This window comes from Octopus bimaculoides, chromosome 17, assembly GCF_001194135.2.
Source record: "Octopus bimaculoides isolate UCB-OBI-ISO-001 chromosome 17, ASM119413v2, whole genome shotgun sequence".
Classification (NCBI taxonomy): Eukaryota; Metazoa; Mollusca; class Cephalopoda; order Octopoda; family Octopodidae; genus Octopus; species Octopus bimaculoides.
This window is the reverse complement of record NC_068997.1, coordinates 19748639-19754413: the sequence shown is the minus strand read 5'-3', so window position 1 is coordinate 19754413 and position 5775 is coordinate 19748639. Positions and strand designations below refer to the sequence as shown.

The following is a 5775-nucleotide window of genomic DNA, read 5'->3' as shown; positions in this document are numbered from 1 at the left end:
TATTATTATTATTATTATTATTATTATTATTATTATTATTATTATTATTATTATTATTATTAAGGCAGCAAGCTGGCAGAATTGTTAGCACGCTTGGGAAAAATGCTTAATGTATTTCATCTGTCTTCACATTCTGAGTTCAAATTCCACCAAGGTCGACTTTGCCTTTCATCCTTTCAGGGTTCGATAAAATAAGTACCAGTGAAACACTGGGGTCAATGTAATTGACGAGTCCTCTCCTCTGAAATTGCTGCCTTTGTGCTAAAATTTGAAATCATTGTTATTATTATTCCCAAAGCAAATGAATAAACTATTGTTGTTGTTGTAACTATTTCTGTTTTTAAGTTTCCTTTGACCTTAATATCAATACAGAGAAAAATGGATGAAATAAGAAAAAAGAAAGGAAAAAAGAAGGTAAGTCATCAGGAAAGCAAATGAAACGAAATGCCTAAGAAGAGTTTGTCTCAAAGATGTCTACACAAACACACACACACACACACACACACACACACACAGGGAAAGAGAGATAGAGAGAGAATGACATAAAGAGGAGGAGAAAGCGAAACAAAGGTGAAAGAAGTAAACAGAAGATACACAAACACATATAGATATATATAAATACAAACACATGTATTTATAGATATATTTATACACACAGAGTTTGTCCAGAAAGGAGATGCAGATAGGTAGAGAAAAGAGAGATAGAATGGTAGAAGGAAGTTAAATATTTTTTAAAAATATGAACACCCCCTCCCCATCCACACACCTATATGTAATGTAAGAGAGTGGGAAATGGAGATGGATGATACCCAAGACTACAGTCCAATATTTATTTTAATAAATTTCTAATAGAAAGAGACAAAAATTTTTAAACCATTTCATTTCAAATGTATATATATATTCTGACATATTTGTTGATTTTTCTTCAATCACATTCAGGCTCCTTCCTAATAAACAACCATTTTAGCATATTATTCAAGGAAATTGACATTGTCAAATATTTTAAAATTGTCATTCTTTTTCTTCTTTTTCCATTTTTTGAGATTTTTTTCTTTCTCTTTTGTTTTTAATCTTTATTCTTTTATTCTTTTACTTGTTTCCGTTTGACTGCAGCCATGCTGGAGCATTGCCTTAAATGGTCTTTTTAGTCAAAGAAATCCACCTCAGGACTTGTTCTTTGTAAACCTAGTACTTATTCTATTGGTTTCTTTTGCCAAACCACTAAATTATGGGGATGTAAACACACCAACACCAGTTGTCAAGCAATGATGGTGGGGATAAACACAGACACAAAGACATACACAAACATACATACATGCACACATATTTATATTACATGGAAAAACGCAAGCATGAAAAGTAACAATCTTAAGATGATAAACCTAGAAAAGTACAGGACAAGTTATTACACCTCTAAAAGTATAGGACAGGCTATTACTTCTAGTAAAGTACAGAATAAGAAACTTTTTACTTAAAATATTGCAGCAAAGAATGCCGGTTCTTCTAATTTATCACTTTACAGTTCTCATCTTTTAAATTTATTGTACAAAACTGTTCAGCTAATTTGTAAGTTTGTCTAATTAGTCACCTTTTTCTGTATTTAAGGTAGTAAATTAGCCAAATTTTACTTAAATAAGTATAGTATTATTTGTAAACTATAATAAAATATTTCTTAATATTCAAATTTTAATTTTAGCTGCAATAGTTTAAGTAAAAAGTTTCTTACTTTTTGCTTTACTTGAAGTAATAGTTTGTCCTATGCTTTTAAATAGCCTTGCTAGGAACAGCCCACATCCTAAGCAAGACACTATCAATCCAATAATACAACATAAACAAAACAACCCACAAATACTAGACACACTCTATACAGCATCTACCCAGTGAAATAAATTCCCACCAGCAAGCCAAAAAAGCAAAGCATTACATACTTAACACACAATACAAGCAGTAACACAACAAAAGACAGTATCAGACCTCAAGGAAAAAAAAAAAAACACTAACACAATGCAGTACCAGGAAGAGTTTACACACACCCAACAGCAGAAAAGAACACACAATGTTGCACACACCCCAGCAACACATAAGTGTAGCAGGTGATGCAGTACAAATTTGCCTCAATCTATCATATATTGAAGATTTACATAATAATAATAATAATAATAATAATAAGAAGAAGAAGAAGAAGAAGAAGAAGAAGAAGAAGAAGAAGAAGAAGAAGAAGAAGAAGAAGAAGAAGAAGAAGAAGAAGAAGAAGAAGAATTCTTTGTATTATAAGCACAAGGTCCAACATTTTGGAGGAGGAGGTTAGTCAATTACATTGACCCCCAGTACATAACTAGTCTATATTTTATCAAACCCAAAAAGATGAAAGGTAACATTAACCTCAGTAGAATTTGAACTCAGAATATAAAAAAAAAAAAAAACAGAAGAAATGCCACAAAGTACTTTTTCAGAGACTCTAATGATTCTGCCAAATTCACCCAACACCTGATCCCCACACCATCCAAACTTTACAAAACTGAGCTCACATCACACCACAGCCCTAAGGCAGAACTGTTTCATTTCAACTGGCCCTACATTCTTCAACATCGTGCCAATATACATAAGGAAAAGAAAAAAAGACCTCATAACATTTAAATGATTATTGGATTAATTCCTCCAAAATATTCCAAATAAACCACCTACACTAAGATATATCTCTACAAACAATAACTCTTTACTCCAATAGTGTCCAAAGTATGGCTGTAACATGAAGCATGATGAAATGTCTTCTTCCGGTGGTGCTATTAAGTTACATGTGGCCTGGGTCAATACTGGCTGAAAACTAGCTAAGCATCAAGGTAAATAAAGAAGAACACACAAGACGTTATTACTGATATACAAAAAGATGAGATGGTCACAAATAGGATGTATTTAATAAGAGGTCGGCCTTATTTGGCCTGGGGTTAAACAACTACAAAAGCAATAACATAGTAAAGATTGAACTCATTACAAGAAAGTCAATAATCCAAATCTTTTGCTTCACACTCCTGTTCCAACTTCTCCACACAAAAAAGTTGAGTTTATAAGCTATTAGCACTAACAGCTCAAAAGTTATGAGTTCAAAGCCACTTTAAGCATTTTGTTGTACTCCTTCACAAAATGCTTCATTTGGTTTTGAATAGTGAGAATAGATTCAAAATTATCTTGAAACATTATACATGAGAAACTAGTGACCTCTCGAGAATGGGGGAAGGGCAAATTTATCACTCGTCCACTTCAAAAATCACTTAGTCACTTGAGACTTAGGAGATATTTATATTGTTTACATATAAGACTACAGAGATTAAAAAAAGTCTTAACCAAGCTTATATTAATGGGGTCACTCAACTGATTAAAAATAGCAGTTAAATTCTCTTTCAATTACATTTTGAAAACAAAGTTCTTCAAATCAAGACGCACATAAAAAAATTTTCAAAAAAACAAAAAAGAGATGAAGAGACTTATTGGATAGGTATGAATTTTAGATGCACAATAGTTGAAAAAAGAAGTGATGGTCATGACTAGGATCCCTTTCATCAAAAGGTCTGCTTGATTAGAGTTGACTCAGGGCTAAACAAGAAGAACCATCAAGTCTTGTGACATTGTGCTTTCTAAAGAGATTCTTTCAGCTAATCTCACTGACAGGCAACAGATACACACACACACACACACACACACACACACACACATGGACGTTAAACGATGATGATGATGATGATGATGATGATATATCATCATCATCATCATCATCATCGTTTAATGTCCATTTTCCATGTTGGCATGGGTTGGATGATTTGACTGAGGTCTGGAGAGCCAGTGGCTGCACCAGGCTTGAATCTGATCTGGCAATGTTTCTACAGCTGGATATCCTTCCTAACACCAACCACTCCGAGAGTGTAGTGGGTGCCTTTTATGTACCACTGGCACAAGAGCCAGTCAGGCAGTCCTGGCATCGATAATGCTTTTTATGTGCTACTGGCACGGGAGCGAGTCAGGTGATACTGGCATCGACCGTGTTTGGATGGTGCTTTTTACGTGCCACTAGCATATGGGAGCCAGTCAGGCGGACCTGGCATCGACTGTGTTTGGATGGTGTTTTTTACATGCCACCAGCATGGGAGCCAGTCAGGAGACACTGACATCAACCACGTTCAGATAATATATATATATATATATATATATATACAGAGAGAGATGGGAAAATATATGTATATAAAACAGCATTTTGAAAGGCAGGACAAAATACAATGCCATCTCACCTAACATACCGATAATCTTTTACAAAGAGTTGATATATTAAAAGATGTGTACAGTGAGATCCTCGTCCGATTAGATTTATCAAACAGTTTTAACTGATTTTGTACAACTAACACCATAGTCTTACCTCTACCTCAAAAATACCAAAAACTACTTCTGCCTCAACAATACTTACCCATTTTATCCCAATAATAGCTCAGATCTACCTTTACTTCAATAATACTACATTCCTGCTTTTATCTCAACAATAACCCAAACCTACTTCTATCCCAACAATACCGCCCACTGACATCTAACTGAATAATATCACAAAATCTTTTACAATCTTTGCCATGTGTTAACTGAAGCACAAGAAATGAATATAAAACAAAAATGAAATGAGAGGAGGAAATCCAATGACTACGTGGAAAAAAAAACTGTTCTAATGGCCAACTTTTTGTCAAATGGCTCATGTGAAAAGTAACATTTGGCTATAATCAATAACAGAAAGAACAAAAACACACACAAAAAAAGCACAACAAAAAAGACATGTCCAGGCATTTGGAAGCATTGTACAAAGGCACCTGGGAAACTATGAAACCTAAATACCTAACATATATAACATGGTTATGCTTCAACATCTGTTTATCCACGTTCATGTATGAGTTCAACAGGTTTGCTTTGCAGCATGTTACCAATCAACTTAGTCTTTCACCAAACAAATGAATAATAAATCACAATAATAAATAAATAAACTAAAATAAGAAATGGGAATAATAAATACATGAGAAATTAAAACAAATAAAAATAAATAAAAACTGTCATTTAAAAATCAAAATCCAAATAAAATGACCAAAAAGCCAATATTTAATTAACTTTCATTCCAATAAACTTCCAAACCGATTTTAATATACCACTGACAATATTAATTTCACCTCACCCTTTTTTGCATGTGTTTACTAACAATAACTGCTCACCAAATGGCATATAGAGTCACAGCTTGCAGAGTTAATAAAATTTTCAAAATATCAGATGTAGACGGATCGATCGATGGTTCATTTTCCGCTTCCATCCTACGTACAGTACAGTGTCAATAACCAAGTGTCACAAAGGTCTCTGATTCTTTGCAATAGCTGGTGCTGTATCACTTCAAACTAGAGTCCCAATTATTTCAGTAAGCCATGCCATTGGAACTTTGCCTCTAATTAGAGACACCCCCGACAGCTGTGTTGATTGGGTTATTAGTCCTGCCATATCATACCAAACTTGTCATTCATGCACACATAGATACCATCATTATGAATATGTCACATGTAACTTAGAAAGATTCCATTCATAATAATAATAATAATAATAATAATAATAATAATAATAATAATGATAATGATAATAATAATCATCATCTTTGTCGTCATTACTATCATTTTTTATATTTGCTTTCCATGCTGGCATAGTATGGACACTGCTGTTGCAGACTGAGTCAGTTCTTGTTCAGATTTACTTCATCCAAGATAATTG

General features: G+C 33.5%; 1 protein-coding gene across 11 annotated transcripts in view; it reads right to left on the bottom strand.

Annotated features, from left to right (window-relative positions):
* The window catches only part of LOC106879787 (diacylglycerol kinase beta), a 391710-nt gene that overhangs the window by 237957 nt on the left and 147978 nt on the right, over positions 1-5775 (bottom strand). The gene's annotated exons all lie outside the window — the stretch shown is intronic.